At 41.4% G+C, this 13,609-nt stretch overlaps 1 protein-coding gene and 1 long non-coding RNA gene across 2 annotated transcripts in view; one reads left to right on the top strand and one right to left on the bottom strand.

Moving 5' to 3' along the window:
• Positions 1 to 13,609, top strand: part of DIPK1A (divergent protein kinase domain 1A) — a 121,491-nt gene that overhangs the window by 51,160 nt on the left and 56,722 nt on the right. The gene's annotated exons all lie outside the window — the stretch shown is intronic.
• LOC143788017 (uncharacterized) overlaps positions 1 to 13,609 on the bottom strand; it is a 42,877-nt gene that overhangs the window by 17,805 nt on the left and 11,463 nt on the right. The window contains exon 3 of the long non-coding RNA XR_013218530.1: positions 10,579 to 10,697. This is a non-coding gene — a long non-coding RNA (uncharacterized LOC143788017). The remainder of the gene's footprint in view (positions 1 to 10,578; positions 10,698 to 13,609) is intronic.

Below are 13,609 nucleotides of genomic sequence, written 5' to 3' on the forward strand. Positions count from 1 at the left end.
TAAAAAAAGTTATGGCTCTGGGAAGGAGGGGAGCGAAAAACAAAATGCAAAACCGAAAAAAGCTCCGGGGGTTAAAGGGTTAAAAGAAGCTGTAGACAAGGAAGAAGAGCTAAAGGCGGGTGGGAGGGGAGAAAGATGCCATTTTCTCCTAATAATAGCATGCCAAAGTTTTATATACTTGAAAGCACTACTGAAATATGCACAAAAAGTCTAACCTTAGTTACTGTAAATCCTATTCTTTTTGATATGCAATTCATTTAATTCCTGCACCAGATAAATGAAAAAAGCTTAATATGAGCACTTTCTCATAATGCTGAACCATTTTTTCAGATCTTTTGTCCTCTGTAATAAACCTTAACTTTCTTCAGAGGATTGAAAAAAAGTGAAAGGCTATACTTTGTCCCGTCACTCATTACCATTTTAGAATCTGAATTTATAATCAAAAGAAATGAAAGTTAATAATGTAAATCGCGCTGTTCATAAAAGTATACACGTCGCTAGCTTCACCTTTATTACTTTATGGCGGGGCAAATTAACTAACTACATCTTGCTGTAGTTCTTTTCACCTTTTCTACATGAATCTTAATTATATCAATAATTCCTGGGGAAAAAATTTTTGAACACCGTATTACAATAAAACATAAAAACTTCCTGCCAGACAGACCTTGGATGGACAATTTCAATAGCTGGAGCAGAAAAATCACTATAGACGTAGGAGTTCGGTTGACTTAAATAAAAAAAAAAAGGCCCAAAATGTTAGGTAATGAAAAGAAAACCCTAATTGGGGGGCCACAGCTTGTGCACCCTGGTCTACTGTGTAGGGAACATTTACTAAGGGAATGGAAAAACTAAGGCTGGGGTCACACATGCGTGTTTTACGGACGTAAGAGCGCAGAAACTACGTCCGTAAAACTCGCATTACATACGGCACAATTATTCTCAATGGGGCTGCTCCTATCAGCCGTATATTACGGATCCGTAATATACGGCTTTCTACGGCCGTACAAAATCGCAGCATGCTGCGTTTGTCAGCGTATTGCGCAAATAATACGCCAATGAAAGTCTATGGGGGCGAGAAAAATACGGATTCCACACGGACCAGCAGTGTGACTTGCGAGAAATACGCAGCGGTGTTAGTGAAAAGTCGGTAATTCAATTGCCGGCTTTTCATTTCTCCTGCACAAACCCGACAGGATATGAGACATGGTTTACATACAGTAAACCATCTCATATCCCCATTTTTTTTGCATATTCCACGCTACTAATGTTAGTAGTGTGTATGTGCAAAATTTCAGCGCTGTAGCTGCTAAAATAAAGGGTTAAATGGCGGAAAAAATTGGCGTGGGCTCCCGCGCAATTTTCTCCGCCAGAATGGTAAAGCCAGTGACTGAGGGCAGATATTAATAGCCAGGAGAGGGTCCACGGTTATTGGCCCCCCCGTGGCTAAAAACATCTGCCCCCAGCCACCCCAGAAAAGGCACATCTGGAAGATGCGCCTATTCTGGCACTTGGCCACTCTCTTCCCACTCCCTGTAGCGGTGGGATATGGGGTAATGAAGGGTTAATGCCACCTTGCTATTGTAAGGTGATATTAAGCCAGATTAATAATGGAGAGGCGTCAATTATGACACCTATCCATTATTAATCCAATTGTATGAAAGGGTTAAAAAACACACACACACATGATTTAAAAGTATTTTAATGAAATAAACACAGCGGTTGCTTTAATAATTTATTGCTCTCTCAATCCATCAGCAACACCCTCGCTTGGCAAAATAATAAACGCACAAGATACATACCTTCTGATGTCCTATCACGTCCAACGAGGTAATCCATCTGAAGGGGTTAACTAATATTACAGGCACGAGCTGCGATAAACTACTCGCTCGTGCCTGTAATCCCCGGGTGCTGAAAGGAAAGCTGTGATCTATACTTACATTCAGTCGCGGTGATGCGCCCCTGCTGGATGTTCTCATGAACTGCAGCCTGGGAACTTTTTCCCACGCTCCAGGTCATATGAGGACATCCACCAGGGGGCGCATCACCGCGACTGAAGGAAATGTAGGTCAATGACCTACATTTCATTCATTCGCCGGGGATTACAGGCACGGAGCACAGCTGCATTAGCAGGGCTCCTGCTTGTAAAATATTTTAACCCCTTCAGATCATGGATTACCTCGTGGGACGTGACGGTTCAGCTGAGGGTATGTATCTTGTGCGTTTATTATTTTGCCAAGCGAGGGTGTTGCTGATGGATTGAGAGAGCAATAAATTATTAAAGCAACCGCTGTGTTTATTTCATTAAAATACTTTTAAATCATGTGTGTGTGTGTTTTTTAACCCTTTCATACAATTGGATTAATAATGGATAGGTGTCATAATTGACGCCTCTCCATTATTAATCTGGCTTAATGTCACCTTACAATAGCAAGGTGGCATTAACCCTTCATTACCCCATATCCCACCGCTACAGGGAGTGGGAAGAGAGTGGCCAAGTGCCAGAATAGGCGCATCTTCCAGATGTGCCTTTTCTGGGGTGGCTGGGGGCAGATGTTTGTAGCCACGGGGGGGCCAATAACCGTGGACCCTCTCCTGGCTATTAATATCTGCCCTCAGTCACTGGCTTTACCATTCTGGCGGAGAAAATTGCGCGGGAGCCCACGCCAATTTTTTCTGCCATTTAACCCTTTATTTTAGCAGCTACAGCGCTGAAATTTTGCACATATTACAAAACATATAACATTAGTAGTGTGGAATATGCAAAAAAAATGGGGATATGAGATGGTTTACTGTATGTAAACCATGTCTCATATCCTGTCGGGTTTTGCAGGAGAAATGAAAAGCCGGCAATTGAATTACCGACTTTTCACAGATATCGCGCTGAATGAAATCTAAATACAGAATATATATATATGTGTCTCAATGACATATATATATATATATACTGTATATATGTTTTAATGAACATTTGAGCACATAAATCCATTAGATGTCGGTTTTGCAAGCCTGCGCAAAAATCTCGCAGTACGGATGCCATACGGATTACATACGGAGGATGCCATGTGCAAAATACGCTGAAACACCCTGACTACGGATCAATATTTTGGGAACATTTCTCCGTATTACGGCCGTAGTACGGACGTATAATACGTGGCGTATTGTCTTACGCCAAGTGTGACCCCAGCCTAAGGCAGACATTATTAGCTCCGGGAACACAGCTCTTATGTCCCACTTCTGGCGGAAACCTCTTTGGCAATGGTACAGGATTGGGCATGCTGAAATGTAACATGACTGAGCCTCTTTCCTCCAACCTTGTCGGAGAGTACACCCAATACGGTTGGCTGCTCCTGTGTATGGGCAACTTTAGACCCTAAAATTAAGCCAGATTGTGTAGGTTTTAAAGCAATTTTTGTGTAATACTAAGTTGGTAACAATCCACTTTCAATTGAATAAGTGAGTCTGGAATGCAGATATCACATGGATTTTTGGCACCGAGGTCTCAAACTCTCTTTACGATTGATAGACTATGAATAGTATATAAAGAAGCTCCTGTTCTATTGAAAATGGAAAGCTGACTATAAGTCTAGCGATGCTATTGACGCCATTGTTTACCGTCAAGTGGTCAATGCAATTTGTTGGTCTGACGTTGCAATCAATATAATAGAGGCAAAAAAAAATAAAGAACGTAAGATGAGGAAATTTAAACAGGAATGGGCAGATGGCTTGTATGATCCAGACGGTCAGAAAAAAAAAAAAACATTCTAGAATTTAGACTGTATGAGGCTTGTGGTAAATGGTCTAAACTAGTAATGAGCCAAACCCATACTAAGTTGGCACACTAGGCATTGGAAGGATGCCATGGATAACGATGCAAAGTTTAATTAAAGGTCTGTGTACATGTCGCCCTGCGCTGACGCACCCGCTGATACAATAAGGACACAGAGAACATGCTGATCTCTTACACGTCCATATTGTAGAGCATGCTCCTAAAATCTATGTGCCTTCTGTTTCTTGCATCCAAAAAAGTCTAGATGCTGGTAAAAGATGGATAACTAATATATAAGAAATTAGGGTAATTATCAAGCTCACAATTTCTTAGATTTTAGTCATTAGGATAAAATAACTGCCAGACTATATAATAACTTTTTTTTCACATTGAAAGCCGTAAGACTATTTTCAACTCGCCAACACGATGCCAAACGTCTTCTTTTTTTCTGACTTGCTAGTAAAATATCACATTTTCCAAATTGAAATCCATTACGTGAACATTGATTTTCATTTTTTTTCCTTTGTGCACAAAGGACACTGAGGTTGGTGTGCTGACTCAAAGATTTATTGAGGAATATTATAAGCCGCCTTAGCAAAACATTGTTTGCAAGAGGAGACAAGTTAGATCACCTTGGCCACGTAGATAAATCATGAAAGGGCAGAAATGCAAGGATGAAATCAGTACATGTTTTCTTATTTTATTTTTTTAAGATAAGAATACAAAGTATCCAGAAGGCATCTATGGACCGCTCTTCCTCTACAATGGTATTAATTTTTTTCAGGTGGAGAACTATTAAACCCCTGTAAGGTTTCTCTTACTGAGAGTGTTGGGGGACACTCGCTTGACCGCGATATTTAAGCACACAGCACGGGTTTATAAAAGAAAGCAGTCCATACGGTTTATTAAGCCAGATAAACCGGGTTAAGCACAGTTCATTACATAGAATACAACAGGCACCAACAGTCTCTTTGGTACCTGACGGGAGCTCCTGCTCCACCTTGCCGACTCTTCCAACAGCCTTTGGGTAAGCTGCCTAGCGGGGATCACCAACTCGCCTGGTCAATACACAGTAGTCAGTCCAGATCTCACCGAAGGACTCCAGCTTCCCCACACTCTGTTAACACTCTTCTGGGTAAGCTGCCTAACGGGGATCCCCAACTTGCCTGTCCGGCACACAGTAGTCAGTCCGGACCTCACCGAAGGACTGCAGCTTCCCCACACAGGAACAGTCTCTGGCTCCGCAGATCCTGGTCCTCACCTCGTTACCACAGGTCCTGGACCCCGTCCTCCACCTGTCAGCTTAGGTCCTGGACCCCGTCCTCCACCTATCAGCTTAGGTCCTGGACCCCGTCCTCCACCTGTTACCTCAGGTTACCAGGATCACGCCGGTGGCCTAGTCCGGGTATTCTTCAGGACGTCCTTCCGCAGCCGGGCACGTCCAATACCCAGGCCACCCGAAGCCAAGTCTCACGGTCTTAGGTGCTCTCCGGACCCTAGTCATTCCTAGGCCAATCCAGCACCATTCGGGACCCTAGTCATTCCTAGGACAGTCCCGCACCGTTCCCAGGTGCTTGCAGGACCCTAGTCATTCCCAGGACAGTCCAGCACCTTCATCGGCCAGGTCCATACACAGGTTCCACACAGGAACCACACAGGACCTACCGGACACACCTCCCATGTGACCCACATCCTGGTCACATTATATACCTGAAACCACACCCCTGGATGTGTGTGTGGATGTGTGGCTAGTCTGACCCTCCCGTCTCTCATGACTAGCCTAGTAAGTCACCCAAACTTAACTATACACATTACAGAAACTCTTGAGGGACTACAGGTCCCAGCATAAACACAAAACATCAGACTTACTACGCAGACTCCCTCTGCGACACATATCAGCCATTCACAACAGTGCCGATTACAGGTTCACCACGAATATCACCACAACAGATACGCCTCCATGCATATCACGCAGAGCGCCCCCTAGCTGCCACAGGGGTCACTACACCATCACATATATCACACCCCATAATAGAATATTTTCGCTGCTAATGATGTTGCCCAAATGGCCAATCTGCAAGGTCTTCCAGTGAAAAAATGACCACAAAATGACATGCTGTGCATAGGCCTGACACAGTGTTCAGACTACTAGGAGATGGATGCAATTACTAAGCCGTGAAAAATATTTCCTTTAATAGCAATTTAATGTGCATTATATTCTGTAACATGATGGACTACTAGGGCATTAGGTCTGAACTGGGCACCTATGTCACGTGTTACCTGAGGTGGTTCTCCATCAGTGTTCTCATGGAAAAAAAGCAAGTCTACAGTTACAAAGTCTAGGAACATTTCACTGGTGGATACGGATCGTACATAGTTTTGTCTTTTTGGTGGTAGCATTTGGATGCAAAATCTGGACGATAAAGAAAGACGATAGAAGAAGAATCAAGACCTTTGAAATCTGCTGCTGGAGAAGGATAATAATCAATACCTTGGATGGCAAGAAGAACAAACAAATCAATTTTGGAACAAATCAAGCTAGATATTTCACTCGAACCAAGGATCACCAAGCTATGACTTGACTATTTTGGACGCATCATATGAAGAGAGCAATCACTGGAGAAGGACATCATGGTCGCAAGAATCGAATGAACAAGGCGAAGAGTGAGAACAGCAACCCAGCGGCTTGATACGATAACAAAACAGCAGAGAAGACCCTGGTGGACCTATCTAGATTTGCACAAGATCGAACTTTCTACAGATCGTTCATCCATCAAGTCGCCATGGCTTGAACTTGAGATGAAAGGCATTTGAAAAAAAAGGAAAAGTAAATCTTGTATCCTTTGTGCTACTGTTCTCAACGCAACTCAGAAATTATTTGGTACATCAAAGTCTTAAGAGGCTAATCTGGCTCCTCTCATTTCTGCATTGAGAGGTTATATGGGGCCAATGAGACCAGACAGCAGGTATCATGTACCTGTCCTTGTCATTAGGATAGGACATGTAATAAATGCCCACCACCCGCGCAGGTGAGCCGGCTGCTATCTGTGGAGATGAGCTCATTTCTTGATGCAGAAGTTCAGTGCATTACATTTCTAATGAATAGGAGAAGAAGGAGCACAATACCCACCACTCGTGTACACAAGCCATCAGATGTCTGTAGATTGACGTCACTTCTACCCACTTCCCTCCTAATGCAGTGGCACCGGATGACCCCTTTTAAATAATGTTTAGATTGACCTTGAAATATTTTAATGCATTTGTGCCTGGAAAGCAGTGTCATTGTACTGATCTCCCACTGATAGCGATGATGACTGGGCCTTCTTCAGTTGCCAACAACAATTTCTTTACTGTCGTTAGAAAACAGAGCCATGAAAATAATGTCAATGTGTTTTGAAAGAAATCCTAATGAGTGTGATAGAATCTATGAACTTTCAGTCGGTCAATTTTTTGTGTTTGTTTGTTTTTATAGCAAGTATTCTATTGCAAACTATACTATTGTTTGTGTGGAACCCCTAACAAAAAGGCAAAAAGTCATGGAAACAGGTAAATTGATAAGCTACAAAAAATGATGTGTTCAAGCAACAACGATCAGATAGTATAACAACACCGCTAACAGATGCTCACTTGTGGTTTTCAGAAGAGCAGCGGAAATTTTGAGAGGAAGCGCACAGTTGACTGGTTCTAAACAGTATAAAAAAAGAAATCTGAAAAGAGTCAAGCAATGAACACTCAGTAACCCCGACAGAGAGCGAGAAAGTAGTGAAAGAAGGATCACATGCTGCTGACGGATTCAGAATAAGTACTGTTCCCGAGACTTTACAGTCGGCAAATCTGCACAAAGTTTATTTTAGGTAGTTTCCATTGATTGTAAAGAACTGAAAAGACTTTTGTTGTAAGTGTTTTACAAGAGACTGTAATCTAGTATTTAATAAAGAAAGTGCTGTCACTTTATCAGGTGTATAGAAATGAAGGAAGAAAAAGACGTGGAGCTATATTTAGCAAAGGAAGATGGGTCCAAAGTAGGCAACATTGGTTGGCAAAAAGTCATGGAAACAGGTAAATTGATAAGCTACAAAAAATGATGTGTTCAAGCAACAACGATCAGATAGTATAACAACACCGCTAACAGATGCTCACTTGTGGTTTTCAGAAGAGCAGCGGAAATTTTGAGAGGAAGCGCACAGTTGACTGGTTCTAAACAGTATAAAAAAAGAAATCTGAAAAGAGTCAAGCAATGAACACTCAGTAACCCCGACAGAGAGCGAGAAAGTAGTGAAAGAAGGATCACATGCTGCTGACGGATTCAGAATAAGTACTGTTCCCGAGACTTTACAGTCGGCAAATCTGCACAAAGTTTATTTTAGGTAGTTTCCATTGATTGTAAAGAACTGAAAAGACTTTTGTTGTAAGTGTTTTACAAGAGACTGTAATCTAGTATTTAATAAAGAAAGTGCTGTCACTTTATCAGGTGTATAGAAATGAAGGAAGAAAAAGACGTGGAGCTATATTTAGCAAAGGAAGATGGGTCCAAAGTAGGCAACATTGGTTGATCTTGCCAACACTATCCCAATAATCTGGGAATGAAGGATCTGGCATGTTTGGTATCTAGTAGCAGCCTCTCCTATAGGTTCATGATTGGCCATGTACGTGATGGTTGAGAAGAATCGCTGCCTAAGGCTGCCGTCACACTAGCAGTATTTGGTCAGTATTTTACATCAGTATTTGTAAGCCAAAACCAGGAGTGGGTGATAAATGCAGAAGTGGTGCATATGTTTCTATTATACTTTTCCTCTAATTGTTCCACTCCTGGTTTTGGCTTACAAATACTGATGTAAAATACTGACCAAATACTGCTAGTGTGAGGGCAGCCTAAGACTTATGGCCTCCATATATGTAGGAAAAATCCAAATAAGAGACATTAAAGAATACGATCAACTGGCTTAAAAAATGTCGATAGTCTAGACAAGATATGATGGCAGGTAACAATTTCCCTTTAGTCCAAGTGAAATGTAATGTGGTCATGGCTTTATCATATCACAGTCTTTTCTTCCCCGTTATGTAAATCTGACCTTTTATCCAACTGGACGTGGTCCTCAAAATGGAAGACTTGAAGACCACACCAAGTTGGATAAAGATAGTTTGTTTATGTACAGGGACAATGGGGCCATATCTCTGGAACGGAGAGGAGCATGAACAAAAAAAAAACTATTCCAGATTTGGGAGAACAGAAATTACACCAAATAAAACATTACATATTAATAGACAGATTTTAACAATAAGACAAATTAATCTTAAATCTTATTAAATAAATGTAATAAATAGTCCTTTAGGCAAGACCCTTCATATTTGCCGTTTTTATTAAAAAAAAATTTATGTTTTTTTTATTATTATTATTCAAACATTCAGTTTCTGTACAATACCTGATCTTTGTACCTTTTGCCTTGCTTTAGGCGTACTATATATAGGCCTATTGATAAATGGATTAAACTTTTGCCCACGTGTATCTCCGTCTCGACAAAGCAGAGCTAAAACAATGTTATATCCATGTTCTTTGTTTCTGTACAGCTTGTAGGACAAGCCCTGGGGTCCGAACATCTGTGTGCAGAATAATTAATATGTATGGCTGCACTGCCCAGTTCTGCCCGAACCTGCAATGAGTGCAACGAGATATTGATATGCGCAGACAATGTAGGATCAATTAGCAACGAGTCTGCAGCATTCGGGGCCGGGATCGGCAGCTTCCCTCTGATGGAAGACATGGTAGAATAAGAGCTGGAGGGCTGTTCGAGGCTTTGGATGTGCTAATGATGGAGGGATTGTAACCAGAGTCTACTGGGAATACTATAAGTGTTTTTGAGACAGGTACTGTGAATTTGACAATAACATAAAGTATGGCAGGTTCATTTTGTTTTACTATTCTGGAACATTTTGCCTATAGAAAATGTAACTTATGACGTCCGCCCAATATTTATTTTGGGCTACACAAAATAGTAATATATATTTTTTTTTAGAAACACTGTCTTCTTTCCCACGGTAGCGGAATGGTTTCTATCATTAAACTCATTTCTTTACATAGTAGTCTCCAATCTGTGGCCTTCCAGCTATTGTAAAACTACAACTCCCAGCATGTCAAAACAGTCACAGGGAGTTGGAGTTTCACAAAAAAACAACCTAAGAATCACTGTAGGTCTCAGGGAGGGGATGTGGGGAAGTTCAAATCTGGGGACCACCACCCTTATCCAGGTTCACCAATGTATACAGACTGGACATATACCGAAATTACGGTAGATCCATTTGCACCCATAGAATCCGTGTGATTTTCTGCTTATTAGAATTTTACTAACAAGGTATAATGTGTATTTGGTGCAGGAAAAATGCAGCGTAAAATAGACGCGTTTTTGATGAGTGTTGATTTACATGCTTATTTTATGCAGGTTTTTCCCCACTTATCAGGAGGAATGAAATCGGCTGCAAAAATGCTGAAATAATTGATATCCTGCAGATAAGCCAAGTGTGCATGAGGCTTCAGGATTCTCATTCACTTTGCTGGAATCAGAAAATAGCCTTTATTTGTACTGTATTCCTCTGTATTAAAGCTGCAGCAGACTACAGTTTCTGATTTCTTCATTTCATAGCAGCCCAATATATTCTAAAGGTATATACCGCGGGTATGGGGCCTTACGGATACATTCGGCGTATGTGACGGGAGTTTTCTTGGCTCATGCATTGAAGGTTTTCACAAAACAAGATGTGCGCAGAATGTATCACTGAATAATTAATTTTAATTTTTAGTTTGTAAAGACACTTACATGTACTGGAAATTGGAGGTTTCCTTGAGATTTTCGATATTTCAGTATGTCTGACCATATTTATCTTTTTAGCATCGCACATTTCTGCTGTCGCCGGTATCCCAGTAATTGTTTCACACCTGCAAACATGAAAGCAGTCAATTAAGCAGAAAATGTAAATCCTCGCGAAAAGCTTTTTCTTGGGAATGCAGGATTGACTTGTTAATGTCTCGTCTTTGTGTCAAATTAATCCTTTAAAATGTGCCAATTGCAATATTTTTATAGCGCATTTTCTTGATTTTTATTGAGGCAAATCAAATGCTTTTATTATTTAAAAGATGGTCTGTACTTGGCAGCCTCGGTCCGCGGTACAGATTGGCAGCGCTACCCGGATGAATCAATAAATGATGTCAGAGAAGAGACTAGACGCTAATTAAATGGAAGAACAGTTGTCCCAGCAAATTTAAGAACTGTTCCCTTCTCCCACTCCGTATTGTGCCATTAAATCTTGTCCTTGGTGTTCTGCATTTATTAAGTGACATGTTTTTGCGGGAAGTTGACATCTTGTGACAGCCGTTAATCGGCCATCAACGCTCATGCAATTTTAGAAAATTGAATTGACACGTTATGTAGCTCGTTCTCTTCGCGAGAGGCGGTGGAGATGTAAAGGTTAATTGGGACGTGTAATTAATAAAGCCCACAGTAATCTAATATATATCTACATACAGTATAGGTGTAAGTGTATGATCACCACGATTGGAATTCTAAACCTTTGTGTTTGAGAGAAGTGTCACTGAGCATGTGCGACCACATGAACTATCCAATCTGTGGTCGTGTGAACTGGGATCCCATTAAATACAATGGGAGATGATTTGTTGGTTTTGCACAGGGTAGTAGCAAATCATTGGATGTAATTTACTTTGTTTTTGCTGACAGCAGGCAAAAAAAAAAAAGAAATTCAACTTGATACATCACTTTTTAAAGAAGTACGGCTCCTTAATAGCTAAATTGCCCATAATATATAATGTGCGTGTGTATATAATATATTATAAACACACACCTACCAGTATGTCATGTGACCATTGCAGCCAATCGGTGACTGCTGATTGTCTGCAGCCTTTACTACTCCATCAGGGCGGACTTTTGATCTGGCGGAGTACTGAATGGCTTTAGCTGGTCCAGGAGGTGGGGATATGGTTTTATTTTCATGGGCAATTTAGCTGTTATGAAGGGGTTGTACAGTATTTGACACTCCATTTAAGAAAACAGTTGATGTATATAATTTTGAAACAATGGCTGGCCAAAATAATACCAACATTCATATTGGCTGACTTTCATCTTTTTTATATGGCCAATATTTTACACAGTCTAGGAAATTGTTCGAAAGGGAATCTGTCACCAGGTTTTTGCTACATAATTTGTAAGCAGTGTAAGGGGCACAAGGAGGTGTCCGTAAATATGAATGTTTGCCTTCCTTGTAATGCTATTGTAAATAATTCATGTTGTGCATAATGTCCTTGCATTTTTCTTGCCCATCCCGGTACAGTATGTTATGAGGTATATTTATGTTTAATGTTATGTTTTACCTTTGACTACTGCTATTGGCTATTTTTCCTAATATACATATTTATTTCTGCTGCTTTGTGTAACAAGATGTGCATTGTTTATCATAGGGAAAGCGTAGTACCCTGTTTGGCCCACTAGATGGGGATATAGTGATGCTCAGAGTGTAAATAGTTAAAGTAGGAGGAGTTAACGGCTGTTAACCTTGGGAGCATCTGGGATTTGAATCAGTTCGGCGGGAGCGCCCTGACAGGGCTGTTAGCTCTGTAACGTTAAAGATGAGACCAGTCATAGGGTATTCAAGGGTAGGGCCTCATCGGGGAGTAACACCAGGAGAAGTGCTGACAGTGCAGAATAAGTGGGTCTGCAGTTGTCAGAAAACGACTAGGCAGTACGGGCAGGTCACTCAGAATGTGGCGGCTTGTTATGTGGGTGGATGTTCCCAAGACCGGGGCGAAACAGCTTAGAGGTTCGCCTACTGGAGCAGAACTGAGCAGAGATGATACTGAGAGACTGGAGAGCACGGTCCGTCCCGGAAGCAAGCTTAGCGACAGAGAAGGAAAGATAGGGACAGAGGAGAAATTCTCCAATGTTAACCGTGATGCTGGAGATATGCGCTGTATACCAGCAGTAAAGTTAATAGTTCAAGCGTTGAACTGGATTGTGACTCTGTTTATTCATCATCGTCTGAGGAGTATGTGCAGCACAGTGCAGGAAGTCCTGAGAGGGAGCTGGAAAACATGACGGGTAACGGAACGGAGACCTGTGATTTGTATGTGACGGGAGGCCAGGGTGTGCTAGAGACTTTTACCTCAGCCACGACTACCGCCCCGGCTCTCCCTCACACTAGCATAATGTAGAGACTGAAACCCTGATTCCAGCAATGTATCACTTACCAGCCTGCTTGCTGTAGTTTTTATAAAATAACTATTTTATCAGCAGGAGATTATTGCTAGACGACTGCTAAACCTGCTGCCAAGTAGTCCATCCCTGCCCCCAGCACTGATTGGCCGCTTTCTGCCAAGGCACAGTGTACACAGAAAGCAGCCAATCAGTGTTGTGGGCGGGGTTATACAGAGCTCAGCATTCAGAGAACTGCTTGATCTGCTGCTAAAACAGTGATTTTATTAAAACTGTAGCAAGCAGCTCAGTAAGTGACACATTGCTGGATGCTTTATGTCTCTACATTATGCTGCTTTCAAATGGCGTAGTAAGTACCCAGTGAAAGCTTCCTTTTTAATAAGTTGTAGAACTAGACTTCTACTGTGACTTCATATTAATTTTTTTACCGTTAGAATATTATGGGTGTACTGCTGACAACACTGGGACACCAGGAAATAGGTACAAGAGTTGTCATTGTGTACTAACCAGAATCCAATAGGACATGATTACATCCAATTTTAGTTTTCTCCCTCGTTGCCACTGTTTAGCAATGATGCTCTTCATATTGATGCTGTAGTTGGTCCAGATGATTGTTTTCTGTCCTACT

The sequence above is a fragment of the Ranitomeya variabilis genome, chromosome 8, assembly GCF_051348905.1.
Source record: "Ranitomeya variabilis isolate aRanVar5 chromosome 8, aRanVar5.hap1, whole genome shotgun sequence".
Lineage (NCBI taxonomy): Eukaryota > Metazoa > Chordata > Amphibia > Anura > Dendrobatidae > Ranitomeya > Ranitomeya variabilis.